Source organism: Crinia signifera, chromosome 12 (genome assembly GCF_055691185.1).
Source record: "Crinia signifera chromosome 12, ASM5569118v1, whole genome shotgun sequence".
NCBI lineage: Eukaryota > Metazoa > Chordata > Amphibia > Anura > Myobatrachidae > Crinia > Crinia signifera.
This window is the reverse complement of record NC_139228.1, coordinates 54,799,407-54,817,872: the sequence shown is the minus strand read 5'-3', so window position 1 is coordinate 54,817,872 and position 18,466 is coordinate 54,799,407.

Genomic DNA, 18,466 nt, shown 5'->3' with positions numbered 1-18,466 from the left:
ACTTTGTCGGAATCCTTGTCGGATTTTATCTCTCCTGCACAGGATAACTGAGCCCCCGCTCCCAACCTGCCTGTGTGTTTTATAATGCAAACAATTTACAAGGCCGCAGTCTTCTCTAGAAGAATCGTGAGGAACCGTTAGCGGATCAGGATTCCCGGCTTCAATTAATTGCCCTGCAGTTAAACCAACCAAGATCTGTACAGGATAGTTCCTAGAGATTCTTCATCTCACACTTAAGCTGCGTACACACGGGCAAAAATCGCTGGCAATATGGTCGCTGAGCGACCATATTGCCAGCGATTGGCGTGTGCACCGGCGATAAATCGCCAGGTGCGCGCTCCCGTTTTTAGCCCCCTTATGATCACTGATCGCTGATTCCCTTTGCTGCTCCTCTGGCAGAGGTTCCTTTACATCAATGACCATCTCTGGTCGCTGATGAAAACAGGAGCAATACATCACTCATCGTTCGGCGATATATCGCCCCGTGTGTACGCACCGTTACTGCTGGAGATCGTGCCCTGTGCATAGTAGCAAAGCACAAAAAGCACTAAAATGAGCAAAACCATGCTGAAATGCAGGGGGGCAGATGTAACATGTGCAGAGAGAGAGAGAGATTTGGGTGGAGGGTGTTTAAACAGATTTATTTTTACATTGCAATTTAGATTTATAATGTGTGGGCTACATGCAAAAGCAGCCAGTATTTACCCTGCAAAGAAATAATACAAATATACTGTATTTACTGCCCTTGCTTTGAAACATGGGACCTAATTCTGACCTGATCGCAGGACAAACTTGTACTCATAATGGGCAAATCCATGATGCACTGCAGGTGGGGCAGATGTAACAAGTGCAGAGAGAGGTACATTTGGGTGGGATGTGTTCAAATTGAAATCTGAATTGCAGTGTAAAGGCCCCCATACACTAGGGCGACTTGTCCTTAGGACAAGTCGCCCCCGACTTCCCCCTGAGCTTCCCCGGCTGCTCCCCGGGGGAGCTTGATTAGATTGGCACTTGATGTGCCATTTTTTACATGTGATAAATCGTCTCGATTTATCACATGTAAAAAAAACCCGGGGAGCAGGGGGGGGGGGGGGGGCTAAGAGGTGGGAGCAGGGGGGCTGGGGACGCTGCGGGGGGACACGTCTGTGTCCCCCGCTGCTGGGGACAGAGTCTGTGCGGCGAGAAGGTAGAGGGAGCAGGGGGGGCTGGAGACGCTGCGGGGGACACGTCTGTGTCCCCCGCTGCTGGGGACGCTGCGGGGGACAGCGTCTGTGCGGCGAGAAGGTAGAGGGAGCAGGGGGGGCTGGAGACGCTGCGGGGGACACGTCTGTGTCCCCCGCTGCTGGGGACGCTGCGGGGGACAGCGTCTGTGCGGCGAGAAGGTAGAGGGAGCAGGGGGGGCTGGAGACGCTGCGGGGGACACAGGCTGCATAGAGCCGGGCAGGGGGAGCCGGCCGGGAGCTGTCAGTAAAGAATAAAAAAAAAAGCCCATACAATGAATGGGCAGCCTGTGATTGGCTGCTGAGCGCTCTCTCAGCCAATTGCTGACTGGCTGAGAGAGCGCTCAGCCAATCACAGGCCGCCCATTCATTGTATGGGCTTTTTTTTTTTATTCATTACTGACATCTCCCGGCCGGCTCCCCCTGCCCGGCTCTATGCAGCCTGTGTCCCCCGCAGCGTCTCCAGCCCCCCCTGCTCCCTCTACCTTCTCGCCGCACAGACGCTGTCCCCCGCAGCGGGGGACACAGACGTGTCCCCCGCAGCGTCCCCAGCCCCCCCTGCTCCCTCCACCGCCGCGCCGCCCCACTAGGTCCCAAGTCGGGTGGTCGGACGTGCAGCAGGTCCGACCACCCGACGCAGATCCGATGCGCACGGGACCGCGCATCGGATCTGAGGGGACATCAAAACTAGCCGATTTTGGTCCGATTTCGGCCAGATCCGACTGATCTGGCTGAAATCTGACCAAAATCGGCTAGTGTATGGGGGCCTTAAGAGTTAATCAGCCAGTATTTACTCTGCACAGAAACAAAATAAATCCCCCAAATCTAACTCTCTCTGCACCTGTTACATCTGCCCCACCTGCAGTGCACATGGTTTTGTCCATTTCGGGAACAAATTTGTCCTGCGATCAGATCTGCATTAGGCCCATAGTGTGTTCCGGACACATCATGCTTTTTTGTGCCAATGTTTCTGGCCCCTCTAACTGGTAGGGAGCAGGAGATGTCTACGGCAGAGGGTGACCCAGGAACCTGGATAACATGATTACACGCCTTCTACCTGCAGCACGTACGCTTCCGGACGGCTATAATGAGCTGCAGCGATGTGTGAGAGGGATGGCAGGTGTGTGCGGAATATAATGCCTATCACACCTGTGAATCATTGGGGCAGATGTATGAACTAGCCTTAACTGCTGAAATGCACTTAACGCTAGTTAACGGGGGGGGGGGGGGGGGGGGGGGGGGGGATTACATTTACCCTAATGTATTACTAGCACACCTAATGTGCGCTAGTGACTGCCCGCCGAGTTACGTTTGGCGGTGCTGTCCCCTGCAATCCCCCCACTGATATCCTATCCCCACTGTGGGTACAATTGCAGCCCTGCTGTGGCTCCGGCCTGTGCTGCACATCTTGCGCATGCGCAGTGAGCTGGCCGGGGGGAGAGTGAGGGACTTATTAAAACGTGCATGCGCAGGCCTGAGGGGGCGCCGATAAGGAGAACAGTTAACGCTGGGCATAACGGCTCTCCTTATCGGTGCGGGGGGTTAATACATGAGAGAGTAATGGGTGCCCGCTTCTCCATTATAAACAGGAGCAGGACGCAGGAATTTAACAAGCATTAGGGGAAGATTAATACATCTGCCCTGTTGTACCTGGCTGTGACAATCTATTTCCCAGGTGTGCTCCCTGGTCTTATCGGCATCGCATCATTAAGCGTTGGCATGGTGCAGTGTATCTGCTGAAATACGATCCTCGCTGAGGTGATTCTTTCTTGAGTACAACCAGATGGGCCAAGGCTGAATCCTCCATTCAGAAGCTGACATACAATGGACTTAAATACATGAAATGAATTAACCAATAATACTGGTTTTCTAAATCACATGGCTTCCACCAGTGGCTGATATGCTGTAAGGTTGTGGGCCCTAGGGGAATTAGGGGCCTTAGGTCAGATTGACAGACCCCTGGGGGGTCACTGAACAACCAAGGTCACAGGATAGCTCATAGTACAAATGCAGAGGCCATGGGATTTGCTGCTGTGTAAGTCACCTGAACTGGAGTGGTCATAAGTTTGTGAGGAAATGGAAATTTTGGCTTATGAAACCCACCCTGCATAATCCTGACTCCTCCTGGAGCGCATGGCACAGAAAAAGATGCCACAGAAGCCAGGAGAGGAGATGATGCTCGCACCTCGGGGGAGGGCTGTCAGTCATTAGGCTCCACCCCCACGTAACACAATTTGCAGGTCTGCGGGGGCCTAAATGACACAAATTTGCATCTTCAAAACCCACCCGTAAAATATCGCCCTGCAATTCCACATACAATCCTGCCCACTTTTAGCAGGAAATTAAGTCATCAGTCTTACCATCATCCGGTCACCGCCCACAATAAGATATTTACTGTCTTCATTAAGCCTCCTTGAAATCAAGAAGATAAAACCCACTTCGCTGTAAATGTCTGACACCAATATACCGAGCAGGGTAATAACCAGGACAGTTGTGTTTAATTGTCTGCGCTTGTATAAAACATTCTTCTAAACGTCAGGAAGAGAAGAGCCTTACACACAGCTGTCCCATCACCAGGCTCTTCTGTTAGTGTGACTGTAATTAAATCCAGTTCAGACGTTTAAAGAGAAAAAAGTTCCCTGAGCGGAAATGGCCTCACCCTCATTTGTACCAGAAAACCCGCCTCTGCTGCTTCCCGATGTCTCAGGGAAACATCATTAAAATCCCTCTTCTATTCCAAGCAAAAAAATAAAATAAAGATGTGTAATATTTAAATGATACAGTATGTACAAACTGGCAGGGTTATAATAACCTGACACTGTGCATTATAACAAGGAAACTTCATTATAATGAAATCCTGGGCGGGAAACCAATCCGGCTGTGTTCATGGCGACAGGGAATTATAACAAGGAGCTTTTAACCCTTTGGGGTATATTCAATGCCAAAGGGTAAGCTACTGTATTATGGGGCGCAGTGCTGATAGCTCGCCGTCATATCTCGTGGGTCAGTATTCAACTCACCCCCCTTAACTTGCAGTTTCCACCTCGCTGGTGGAGGAGGCCTATGACCAATACTGGTGGGCCTATGGACTGCGACCAAGAAACTGCAGACTTCTCAACTGGATACAGATCCAGATACCCGCCATGTACTTGCTCAGGAATATCCATTAGTCGCCGACTGAATTTGAATTATTCCACAATTTTCGCCCTGTGGCGTCCAGTAGCCCCCAATGACCCTGGTACCCCCAATGGCTGCTGAACACCTGACGTCCACTTGAAGGATCCAGGTGCTAAATGCTGTATGTAAAGCTACATTCACCTTCCTGTCTAATCTCCATTTCTTCCCATTTACTGCAAGTGTTTCAGTCTCCGCACTGACTGCAGAGAGAGATAACTTATCCAATTAAGCAAAAACCAACATAACTCTGCGCTTACATAATGCCATTTAAGACAGGAGATCAGCTCTTGCAGCGTTCCGCCATACAGCCGAGGCCAGACGTTTTCTCTGGCACAGCCGAAACACGCCAGTCATCCAAGCAAAATACCCTGCGCTCTGTATGGTGTCATAGCCAGTGTCATGTACAGTATTGCAATGAATATTAATGTCCTTGGCTTAAGAGGTTTTTATTTAAGTGCTGTCAAGTTTTTTAATCTTTACGGAATCTTTTTTTTTTTCTTTTTGACAATCCAACTTGTTAGGCCCAGATGTATTAAGCTTCACAAAGTGATAAAATGGAGAGTAATAAACAGCCAGCCAATCAGCTCCTACCTGTCAGGTTACAGGCTGGGTTTGAAAAATAACCAATAGGAGCTGATTGGCTGGTTGTTTGTCACTCTCCACATTATCACTTTTTGAAGCTTGATACATCTGGCCCTTAGAATTATTGTGGAATGTGCCATGTATTACCAGGTGATATAGAAGCGCCATGAGCCAATCAGTCCGGTTTAACGCGCTGTTTGCATTCTGGGATCGCCATCACTGTCACCATAACTGTTGGGATACCCAAAGCCATAGGGAACCCAATGTGACTGTATAGAGGCTTCCGTCAAATCTGGAGCTCCAAGATCGGAAGAGAAGGAATCACGTCCCTGTAAATATATTTACATTAGGTCACGGGTGCATTGGCTGAGAAGATGCAGATGTTCAGAAAGAATTGGGTCAAAAAGAACATTACAAATAGTTTTGGCCTGTACAGCAAAACAATTTAATGCAAATCACTATTATGATTATCTACGACTTAATGAATCCACCTTATATCTGCTTTCGGTTAAAAAATGAATTGAGGTCACTTTATTTTTCTATATAAAGCTGGCGGTATTTACCTTACACAGAAAAATAACAGAATGATTGCAATATGCATGTAGTGGGTTAAACATTCAATGCCGTGTGAACCCTAAGGAAGCATGTGTCTCGTCATCCAATAAGGATGCAGGGATGGCAAAGTTAGCTGGGGATATTAGTTGCAGGAAGAGGAGGAAACTTCCTCTTTGACCTGAGTTTGCCGCCCTCCCTCCCCTTTTGTCTTCAACGGTGGGTGCTTAATTGCGTTGGCAGGTTAATTGATTTAGGTCTTCATTAAATGAAGGGGGGGGGGGTGCGGGCAGAATGTATAATGGCGGTGCTGTAGCCCTGGCTGGGCGGGGGGAGGTGTTTTCCAAGGGGGTGGGGATGTGCATTACGCTGGTCTATCCCTAGGGGGGGCGGGTTTGTGTATAACGCTGGGCGGGGGGGGGGGGGGGGGGTGTCCTAAGTCAGAAACTATGTGTGTATAACGCTGTCAATCACTCTTGTAACCCCGACCAGCATTATACACACAGGGGATGAGTGACAGATCTGGCTAAATATATAAGAGATTCAGTGCAGAAATATGTAACACAGGGGCAGATGTATTTAACTGAAGGTGATAAAGTGGAGAGAGTGGCCAATCGGCTACTAATTGACATGTTACAGGTTGGGTTTGGAAATTGACAGTCAGGAGTAGATTGGCTGCTGCTTTATCACCCTCCTCTTTATCATCACAGGCAAAGGTGATATCACGTGATGAATAGAACTGTGTTTTCGGTGGAGTTACAGTAAAGCTGGGTACACATCTATACAATCCCTATTTCTTGCAACCGTTCGGCCGACCGTACTCCCGTCGGACCGTCCACAAACAACAGCCGATCACGCGTGTACACACCTGTACAATTTTACTTGCGATGTCCGATGTACTCCCGTCCAAACAGTCGCAATAAAAAGATTGTACCACCGTACACACTGTCTCGATTTGGGCTATTGACATGTCACATGTGACCAAAATTATCATAATGGGCTGGGTTAGGGCATAATTATAGCAAACATTTTAGTCACCCTTTTACCTATTTAAAAAAAAAACGGCGTGGGGTCCCCAGGGCCGGTGCAAGGCATCTAGGCGCCCTAGGCAAACCTACAGGATACCGCCCCCCCCCCTCTCGCCCCCACATACACAATTGACTTAACATTTTTACTATATTTTTAGATTAACAACATAATCGCCGCACAGTAGGAGCCAAACATTACATTAAGTTGCACAATAGGAGTCAAACATCACATTATGCTGCACAGTAGGGGCCAAAAATCACATTACGCCGCACAGTAGGGGCCACAAATCACACTATGCCACACAGTAGGACCCAAAAATCACATTATGACACACAGTATTAGCCAAACATCACATTATGCTGCACAGTAGGGGCCACAAATCACATGCCACACAGTAGGAACCAGGCCGGAGATTCAAGGAAGCATTGCTCTCTGAGTGTGCCTACAGTAGGTGTCTTTCTGAGCACAGAACGGTCCTTTGTCCCCCACATCCAGTTTCTCTCGAAATACTCTTACATGCATCTGAGAATAAATATGTGTTTATCTCACACTACATAATGCAAAAATATGAATCCATGCCCTCATTATCTCCAGAATTGACTATTGCAGTCTCTTGTTCTTCTACTGCTGTGCCACTGTATCAGTCCCTACATCATAGGGAGATGAGATGCTGTCAGGCACTTCGGGGTGGGGACAGACTCTAATCTCATCAAGCCCGGCCAGTTCCAACCAGTTCTAATCAGATAATGAGGCAAAAAGGAAATAATTTTCAGGGGTATTTAACATGGCGTCATAGCTGGAACACAGGCCCCAATCACATTCTCTCTAAGTAGTTGCCATAAACATCAGGTTCACATATAGCCCACGGGGAATGCCTTTCTCCAGGCTGGCTGCTGCATAGAGGTTAGCAAGGTGCAGGGGCGGATTGGGATTTTAAACCAGCCCAGGAAATTTCTCAAAGCAGCCCTAAAGAGGGTGGGATCTCATGAGGGGCATGGTCAGTCAAGGGGGAGGGGATACGCCCACCTCATATATCACTTCTCCCCTCCAGGCTGACTACGCCCCCACCACAGTGAGGGCTATTTCGCACGCTCCGGCCCCTGCCGGGCAGCAAATCCACCCTCGGCGAAAAGCTGTGCCGCACACCGTAGTTAATAATGGACACAATTATGTCCATTCACATGGGACGGCCACGGCCCGGCTGCCCGGTTGCAGCCGGATCCCACCACTGGGAACTCCTGAATGCGGCACGGATTCTTGGCCGTGCGGGGTTTCGCCGCCCGATAGGAGCCGGAGCGTGTGAAATAGCCCTTATGCTGCAGGCCAGGGTGTATGAAAGATTAGGGTTAGGCTGCGGAAGGGGGGATGAATGTATAGTGTTAGGCTACGTATGTGTGTGTATGTGTGTGCATATGGACAGAGTCAGGCTGTGTATGTGTTCGGATAGGATTAGGCTACAGGTGTGTGTGTGTGTGTGTGTGGATAGGGTTACTCTGTGTACTGTATGTGTGTAGATAGGATTAGGCGTATGTGTGTGTGTGGATAGGGTTAGGCTATGGGTGTGTTTATATGGATACGGTTAGGCTACATGGGGGTGGGGTGTGTAGTAGCTACTAACCTGGCCTTCACGTGGTTGAAAGGAGCCTGCTTTTTGGGAAGATGCACCGGACCGGGTTTACTTCATGTCACTGCACTCCAGCTCTGGAAACATAGAATGTGACGGCAGATAAGAACCACTTGGCCCATCTAGTCTGCCCCTTTTTTAAACGTTACCTCAAACCATATTTGATCCTTATTTCTTTGTAAGGATATCAATATACCTATCCCAAGCATATCTCCGGCGGGGACCTCTGGTTCCCGGGATCCTTTTCATGAAGCCTTGGCACCTCTCTCTCACACACCCATACAGTCCTCCGTCTTGCTTTTCTCCCCCCTGCACAGTCAGCCACACAACCCAGTCAGGGCCTGCAGCCGTACAGAGCACCCCACACCGGCGCAGCTCAGGCCAGCATGCAAACACTGCAGCGCTCCCTGCAGGAGAGCAGAAGGAGGAGGATGGAGCCCTGGTCCAGGGCCCAGCCAGCGGGGAGAGCAGCCGGTTCTAATGTATTATGGGCCGGCCAGGGCCAATCTGCCCATCGATGTACTGATATCTACGGATAGACACAAATACACACTGATGTACTGATCCACAGATCCACACTGATGTACTGATATACACTTTAGTAATATATACCAAAATATACTGATACACAGTGGTGCAGCACAAGTTGCTACCTGCTCGTGAGGATAAAGGGCGGGATGTTCTAACATCCGCCGCCCCCCTCCACCGGCCACCGCATTCTTAATGATCGCTCATGCTCTTACGATGAGAGCTGTCCCTTGCGATGCGGCCACGGTGCTGGACTTCCGGGTCTGAGACCCGGGAGTCCGTCTGCGCAAGTGCAGAGCACGGCACCGGCCGCAGGGCATGCTGGGAGGGATCCGTGATGGATCCCTCACACAACGCTGCAGTAAAAAGCCCATAGGCTTATGCAGGAAATCGCCAGCTTTTGCTGGTGATTCCATCCGCAGCGCTGCCACTGCGGAGGGGGGTTAGAGAATATAGAAATGCAGTAAAAACCCAGATAACTGGGTTTTTACCGCATTTCTGGGTTAGAGCATCCCACCCAGAAAGATGCAGAGGAAGCAGATACACAGGCCAGTAAGGAAGGTATAGGGAGATGTAGGGATAGAAAGACTGTAGAGAGGTTAAAGAGGGATGCCGGGGCGGTAGGGAGGGGATAGAGAAATTTGGGGTGGTAGGGAGGGGATAGAGAGATTTGGGGCGGTAGGGTGGGGATAGTGAGACACGGGGCGGTAGGTAAAAGATAGTGAGACGCAGAGCGGTAGGTAAGAAATAGTGAGACGCGGAGCGGTAGGGAGGAGATAGTGAGACGCGGAGCGGTAGGTAAGAAATAGTGAGACGCGGAGCGGTAGGGAGGAGATAGTGAGACACAGGGCAGTAGGGAGGGGATAGTGAGATGCGGGGTGGTAGGTAAGGGGTAGTGAGACTTGTGGGTAGGGATGACATAGTGAGACGCAGGATGGAAGAGTGGGCATAGTGAGATGCACAACGCTAGGAAGGGTGTAGTGAGATGCAGGGCCAGTGGCATAGCTACATATGTAGCGGGACCAGCTCAGCGCTCACTGCTGACTCAGTTGTCTGTCAGTTCAGCCGCTTGGGGGAGCGGCGCCAGCAGGGTCTATGGTGGGCGCCGCTGGCTGAACTGACAGACGACTGAGTCAGCAGTGAGCGCTGAGCTGGTCCCGCTCTGTGCATATACTAAGAGCTCACTGCTGCCTGGGTCAGCTAAGCCAGCGGCACCCATAGTTAATCTCCTCGCCCCTTCTTGGGTTAAGGGGGGGAGGCGGCACCAGATATTTTTTGGCAGGGGGGAGAAAAGTTTCTAACTACGCCACTGCACAGGGCAGGAGGGAGGGCATAGTATAATGCAGGGCAGGAGGGGGGTTGGCTTAGTGAGACGGAGGGTGCTAGCGATTATGTAGTGAGATGCAGGGATGGTGTGGTGAGATGCAGGGTGCTACGGATGATGACTTTTTGAGACACAGGGCACTAGGGAAGATGTAGTAAATTGCAGGGAACTAGGAAAGGCATAGAGAGATAGACACAGGGGCGAGATCCATGTGACACACCCCGACACTCCACACACACTGTAAACACACCTTGCCTTCTACTTCCTGGCTGCTGGGATACTAGTCTGCTCCTTTTCTTGCACCATCAGGGCAGGGCTCCATATAATGGTATCCTGCTCCAGTCAGACATAGGGTGAGCTGGAAGGTTGCTGCAGTGCTCAGTCAAAGGTCACCGTGCCCATGCAAAGTCAGGGGCGTGGCCTAATCACGGACCTCCGTGGCCACGCCCCTTTTATGAAAACAAGCTCCTTCAATGTAGGAGGAGCAGCAGGCAGGCACATTAAGCAGACCTGGAGAGGGGACAGGGACCCGGCCAGTGGCAGATGAATCATCACAAAACTGCCACTGACCCTGAGCCAAGATACACACTCTGACACAGTTCCGTGTAGCTCCGCCCCCTCCATTTCCATGTAGCTCCGCTCACGACGACAGGACAGGACAGGCTGGGGACCAAATAATTACTTACACAATAGCTGCACTTGTTGCTGTAGTCGTCTGATTGAGTCGGCAGGCAGCTTCTTCTTGATCCTCTCCTCTGCGGACTGCGGCAGCGTGCGTGGTAGCTTCCTGCTGCTGCTGCTGCTGCTACTGCTGCTGGCTGGCTCACTACCGCCCTCCAGTGGCTGGCGCCCTAGGCAAATGCCTAACCTTGCCTAGTGGTGGCGCCGGCCCTGGGGGTCCCCCCCACTGCCGTAACGAGCACCAGGCTGAAAGAGCCGGGGCTGGTATTAAAAAATCAGGAAACTCGACAAATAGGGCTTTGCTGATTTTTTAAAACCAGCACCAGGCTCCAGGGCTGGTTCCCAAAATACGGGGGACAAAATGACTAGGGGTCCCCCGTATTTTAAGAACCAGCCCCAGGCCAAACCAGCCAGCAGGGTAATGCCACAGCCAGGGGACACTTATTATATAAGGTCCCGCGGCCAAAGCATTCAGCCCTCTGACTGGTCAGCCTGGCCAGGGGTCCTGGAGAAGTGGGGACCCCCCAATAAAGGGGTCCCCCCCCTCCAGGACTTACCTGACCAGGCTGAAGCCTGGTGCTGTCCCCGGTGGCCCTGTGCGGTGGCCACCGGGCTGATTCAGTGTAAAATAATTAGATTTAAAAACTATTGTTTTAAACTGTGGAACTATGAGTCCCAGCAAGCCTCCCCCCACAAGCTGGGACTTGGAGAACCACAAGTCCCAGCCTGCGGGGCATTAAAGGGCCCGCTGGGTCTTGTAGTTCCACAGTAAAAAAAATAGTTAAATAAATACACACTGACACATTAGAAAAATAAAAGTTTAATACATACATTACACAAACACACTGATACTTACCTATCTTGAGCCCGTCGGTAGGTCCCAGGGTCCAGTCCGGTGGCTTGGTTCCGGGGCTGGTCCGGGTCCGGGGCTCCAGGGCTGAAGAGTCCGGGGTCCAGGATCCGTAGTAATCCAAAGGGGTACCTGGGGAAGGAAATCCTACTCACCTGCTCCTCTGGCGACCATCCCGGCATCTTCTGTTCAAGTCGCGCTGCTCCCGGCTGCTGGAAGGTCAAGAAAGTTTTTTGCTCGTACGGGACAGCATACACACATATACAATTGAACGGCCGTCCGACCCAGAACGAAAGAACGGCCCGACAATTGTATATTTGTGTACCCAGCTTTATCGACAGTCATGAGGCAGTGGAGACATTGGCCAATGGACACCAGCTATCAAAACAGCACATACAGTAGGAGTAGGGCTAATAATAAGGGGATCATGTGTATTTTTCTATTGAGATCGATTTTTTTCCTGTGGTGGATATTTTTTGTCTGTGGGATTAATGTTTTTTTTTTTCCCCTGTGTGGAATAATGTGTTCTTTTATGTAAGGAATATTGTGTTTTTTTCTATGGGGGGATGAAATGTTTTTCCACTGTAGGTGCACATACCCTTCCGGAGGTGTGAGAAAAATGCATGAAAAAGGCCCTAGTTTGCCGGATCTGTCAGGTGCATAACTACTAATGGGCGTCTAATCAGAAAAACAAATGAATAGCTCCGCTCCCATTTATATAGACTACCAGCAGGGGGCGCACTCCACAATTGGATCGCCCCCAATGGGGGAAATTTATTGAGATGGGATTAAATTTTTACATTGGATGATGCTATGAGCAACCAATCAGATCCTGTCTACTATCTCCTAGTAGGGCTAAATCAATAAGAAGTAGACTGATTGGTTGGTCTAACCCGATGATCACTGAGAAGTAATGTGATTGCATAGGGGGTACGGAGGAGGTGGGGGGGGGGTATCACTGTCCATTGGACCTCCGGGAGCCTGGTGTGAATATACAACACTGATTTCAGGGGGAGAGTTTTAGCTGTGAAAGTTCTAATGTTACATTACAGGTAACAAGTCGCCGTTGGCTTTGGGAAAGTTGTCTGCGGGCGTGGTGGAGGCGCTGGGGGAGAGAAGACACTTAAAACCAGTGGAAGCCATTGATGAGCTGAATGGCAAACTGAGCTGTGTTCGTCTGGAGTGTTAAAAGCAATTTATCAGTCAATTAGCTCTGGCTGATGGTGAGCTCCGTGCTGTGAGCTGGAGAGACACCCGGCAGCCCTCCGCAATGCGTTACATGCTGTTAACGCCTCTATTGCTGGAGCGTCCCAAACCAGCAATACACCCAATAATCCTCTACTGTGCTGCTTCCCAGACAGCTGCACAGAAGGGTCCCTAACTATTCTGGACTATATAAACCCGGGATGGGGTACTATTGGCCCTCCAGCTGTTGTTGAACTACATATCCATGCATGCTCTGCAACAGTTTTGCTAATTGGCCATGCTAAAACTGTTGCAAGGCATGCTGGGATGCGTAGTTCAACAACAGCTGGAGGGCTAAAGGTTCCCCAACCCTGATATAAACCATACTGGGGCCTGCGTGCACATCGGTCTGGGGTCCGGGAGGGGGAGGGGGGGGGGTGTCAATGACTCAGTTGTTATCTAAAAAAATAAATGCAGAGATAACTTTAATTTTAATTGCCTCTCGCCCCTTTCTCCGGAGCGTTGGCAGTGCCATGGCGTTATTGGCATAGGTGTAACATATATATTAAGATACCCTAATACTAATTTGATGTATGGAACACTATAGCACCTCTGGCGGGACAGCTCCTGTGTATGGACTGTTCCATCATCCCACCCATAGACCGCAATGTCCAGCAGAGGTGGTGGTGGGGTGTAGAGGGAGCAGCTGCTGTGTTCAGCAGCATGTGTACAGATGCAGTGCGCATGTGCAAACAGTGCAGCGGAGTGAGCCTGGGGTCAAGAAAACAGGAGATTGCTAAGCATGTCCGCAGAGGGACAGAAATTTTATAATACAGATGTGGTCACACTGATACAGGAAGACACAGACTGAGAGTTATATAGTGGGAGGAGCAGGGTCCCCAGCAGCACAGAGCAGTGATGTGAGGCCATTATCACATTGATACAGGAAGCCACAGGCTGATAGTTACATATTGGGAGGAGCAGGGTCCCCAGTGGCACAGAGCAGTGATGTGAGGCTGCTTTCACATTGATACAGTAAGCCACAGACTGATAGATACATAGTGGGAAGAGCAGGGTCCCCAGCAGCACAGAGCAGTGATGTGAGGCCACTGTCACACTGATACAGGGAGCCACAGGCTGATAGTTACATAGTGGGAGGAGCAGGGCCCCCAGCAGCACAGAGCAGTGACGTGAGGCTGCTGCCATACTGATACAGGAAGCCACAGACTGATAGTTACATATTGGGAGGAGCAGGGTCCCCAGCAGCACAGAGCAGTGATGTGAGGCTGCTGTCATACTGATACAGGAAGCCACAGACTGATAGTTACATAGAGGGAGGAGCAGGGTCCCCAGCAGCACAGAGCAGTGATGTGAGGCAGCTGTCACACTGATACAGGAAGCCACAGACTGGGAGTTACATAGTGGGAGGAGCAGGGTCCCCAGAAGCACAGAGCAGTGATGTGAGGCTGTCGTCACATTGTTACAGTAAGCCACAGGCTGATAGTTACATATTGGGAGGAGCAGAATCCCCAGCGGCACAGAGCAATGATGTTAGGCTGCTGTCACACTGATACAGGAAGCCACAGACTGAGAGTTACATAGTGGGAGGAGCAGGGTCCCCAGCAGCATAGAGCAGTGATGCGAGGCTGCTGTCACATTGATACAGGGTCCCCAGCAGCACAGAGAATACTGTACCCCTGGCCCCCTTCTCTCAGGTCAGAGCACAGTGACATCACTAACTCTTGATCCATTGTGTAAGCAAAACAGAGGCTGCATGAGCTAAAAGATGATACAGTAGATTATATTTCTATATGTATTTTAAGGTTGTTTATGTTGTCTTTGTTCCACTAAAAGGAATCTATAAAATAATTGTCATTAAGGAATCCCGACATTATTACACTATTAGCGATTTGAGCTAAAACATGTAATCGTAACCCCACCACCGTTTCACAATGCTGGAATGTGGGGCGGGGCTATTTTGACGCAAAAGCAAATAGATTGTGATCAGACTCAATGACGTTGATGGCTTTGAATAAAAGTATAGATTGTTCGCATATAAAAAATTGGTTCAGCTGACAAATTAGCTGCGTCCACGGCGTGACAGCAGCAGGTGGTCCGTAAATACTAATTATCCGTAAGAGAAGCTGCAGATGTTGCGTCGCAAAACAGATCTTCCACTTTGGAATCAAGACAATAAATATCTATATACAACTGAACGACGGTAATTAATGACAGGATATTAATATTAATAGTATTCCGCTCACTCCCAGCGACCCACTCGTATCTGTCCTGTGTCTGCTCAGTTATAACTTCACCCCTGTAGAATAACAATTACTTTTGTTTCCCACAGGGGGAATGAGGAATATATATATATATATATCTATACCAGTACTACAAGCAAGTATATATATATATATATATATATATGCAGCAGCTCTGCTGTCCGCACGTAGTGGCAGGCATTAGATGATCAGAGCTGCCTGTGGCAGTCCCCGGTGTACGCAGATTTCTGCACCAGATAACACCACACCTGATCTGTAAATCAGACATATGCTGCGGTACAGCTGTGTATACAGACGCAGGAGGAATGATGGAATAATCAGAATTATTTATCCATCGTCCTATAGGGGCTTGTGTTTAACCCTGAGGATGCTGTAGCACTGTGACTCAGGTAAAGGTGTCACAGATTGTCTGTCCTGTGAGACGATGCACAGGTGTGTTACCTGGACCCGAAAGAAGGAAACAGATCTAACAAACCTCTCTGCAGATGCAGTAAGTGTATTGTTCCTCAAGGTATGTAGTCATTATGTCGGTATTCAGAATGGCAAGACTAGAATGTCGACATGGTCATTATGGTGAAATTACAATTGCATATTGGGGGTTATTCTGGTTTACTCCTTCTGGCAAATTCCTTCTCAAATGGACAAAACCATGTGCACTGCAGGTGGGGCAGATGAAACTTGTGCAGAGAGAGTTAGATTTGGGTGGGGTTTTACTTCAAAGTGAGATCTATATTGCAGTGTAAAAATAAAGCAGCCAATATTTACCCTGCATAGAAACAAAATAACTCACCCAAATCTAATTCTCTCTGCACATTTTACATCTGCCCCCCTGCAGTGCACATGGTTTTGTCCATCTAAGGAAGAATTTTCCAGAAGGAATGAACCAGAATAGCCCCCATAGTCAGATTGAGGGTCAGAGTTAAGGCCCCATTTACATTAGGCCGACTTGTCCAAAGAGGGGGTGGGGTCACACACGATTTGGCACTTGATGTACCAAGTTTTGCATGTGATAAATTGCATACGATTTATCACATGCCGTCCTCGGGGAGCTGCAGGCGGAGGGAGCCGGGAGCCGAGCGGTGCAGGGGGCTGCAAGCTGGGATCCGGGCTGGAGAGGCAGTGGGCAAACTGGTCCAGGCGGTGAATGCCGCAAGGGGACCAGAGACCGGGTAGCTTAGGGGAAGCCGGGCAGCAGCGGGTGGACATAGAAATGAATGGACAGTCAGTGATTGGCTGAGAGCTCTCTCAGCCAATCACTGGCTGTCCATTCATTTCTATGTGCCCGGTTTCCCCTATGCGCTATCCGGTGTCTGATCCCCTCGCATCGTCGTTCACCGCCCGGACCAGTGCGCCCACTGCCTCCCCTGCCCTGCTCCCTGCTTGCGGGATTTACCACCCAGGACAGTGCGCCCACTGCCTCTCCAGCCCGGCTCCCTGCTTGCAGCCCCCCGCCCCGCTCGGCTCCCAGCTCCCTCCACCACAGGCATCTACATGCTGTGTCCCCTGCCTGCCTCAGGCTGCACATAAGATTTATCTTATGTGCAGCCCGTCCAACCCCCCGACTCTGACCCGCATGGGTCGGATGGGACGTCTGCACATGCGATTTGGGCCGATTTCACGACCCAATTCCTCAGAATTGGGTGAAATCGGGCCGAAATCGCATAGTGTATGTAGTGTAAATTGCATAGTGTATGTGGGCCTTTAGGCTGCGGCTAGGGTTTGGTTCAGTGTCACAACCATAACTATGGGGCCCCCAGCCCTGAAAACTTTAATGACGCCACCCCACCGCCCCTTCTTGTACTTGCTCATTGTCAGGGGCCGCTGCTGCTGCCACCAGGGGGGAATTTCCCCCCACTCTGGCAGATTGCACCACTGGGTCGGCCATCTCCTCTTCTAGCATCCTTAATAACTGTCTTCTCTGAGGTGGTGGCCATTTTGATAGAGGCATTTTCAATGGGAGCAGGCATGCCAAGAACACAGATAAGAATCTGCAGTCCGCAACCGGGGTGTAGCCATAGACCCCACAGAGCCCAGGACCCACAGGTACCCAGGCCACAGCAAGGTCTCCGGGGAGCTATTGCTACACCACTGGTTAGGCTGCAACTAGAGATAGGGTTATGCTGACCTCATGCCCAGGGAAATTACAGTCTCATACCCAGAGAAGTGACAGTCTCATGCCCAGGGAAATGAGTGGCAGTCTCATGGTTGGCATCTGAATAATGTAAGCATTAGGCAGAAGTCTTGGGATTATATATTAGTCTATACTACTATACACTTTCTCTGCACCCCACCCAGAGCCCCCCCAGAGCCCAGCAGACAACGGGAGCCCATGGTGAGAACAACGCAATGTCAGCTTACACTGTGTAGGAACGGAACGTGCTGACATTAGTCGATGACACAGCTGCAGTCAGTAATTAGGTGTTACTGTGACTCGAATACAATCAGTGCTGTTGGTGTGGAGCTCGGCCTAGAGTCTGGTCCTCAGCGGGCCCTTAAATGGCTCTGATTCAGGAGCAACACGCTGGAAGACCATCAATGCTCTGTCTGCAGGATCAGGGGGGGGATTGGGGACGGACTCCAGCCCTTCTCTCATGTCTGAGCAGCCACAGAACACAGAGTGGGGATTAGGACGGAGATCTCATGTGGATCTTTGGGCTGGAGGCCAACACTCTACGTCGAGGCTCTTAGAGGAGCAGAAGTGGCAGTGAGCACTCAATGAAGTGATACTTACAGAGACGGCGTTCACAGGCAATTACAGCGGCTAATGATTACAGTGTTTTCTGTTTTATACCCATCACTTAATATCTATTACATCCCAAACTCCGTGAGGGCACATTGCCCACTATTATGAGTGACGATACTGCGGAACAGGCCATGTTATTACCTGAAGGCGACTTGTACCGTTATTATAATAGGATATTTGTTTTCATTGTCGGTTTATTTTACTGTCTTGTTCTAAAGAATAAGAAGAGTGGATGAGGGGGCATATTTATTATTGGCTGAGGATAGCGCCCATCTGGCCAGGGCTTCATGGGCATTCCCGCGGGGATGCGGGCAGGACAAAGGGCCAGATTCTCTAAGCTTCAAAAGTGATAAAATGGAGAGTGATAAACAGCCAGCCAATTAGCTCCTGTCTGACATTTTTCAAACACAGTCTGTGACATGGCAGGTAGGAGCTGATTGGCTGGCTGTTTATCACTCTCCATTTTATCACTTTTGAAGCTTAGAGAATCTGGAACAAAGTCTGCCAGGGGCGGGCACCTGAGGTCACATGATGTCAGCTGACCGCCCTGTCTTTGTCACGGTAGCTGCAAATATAATTCAGTCTTCTGCAAAGGCAGGAGAAATCATGCAATGGTTGGTAGGCATCGAATGATTTCTCCTGCTGCGGGCGCATGCGAGGGGATGTGTCTTTGTAACACATCCCCTTGC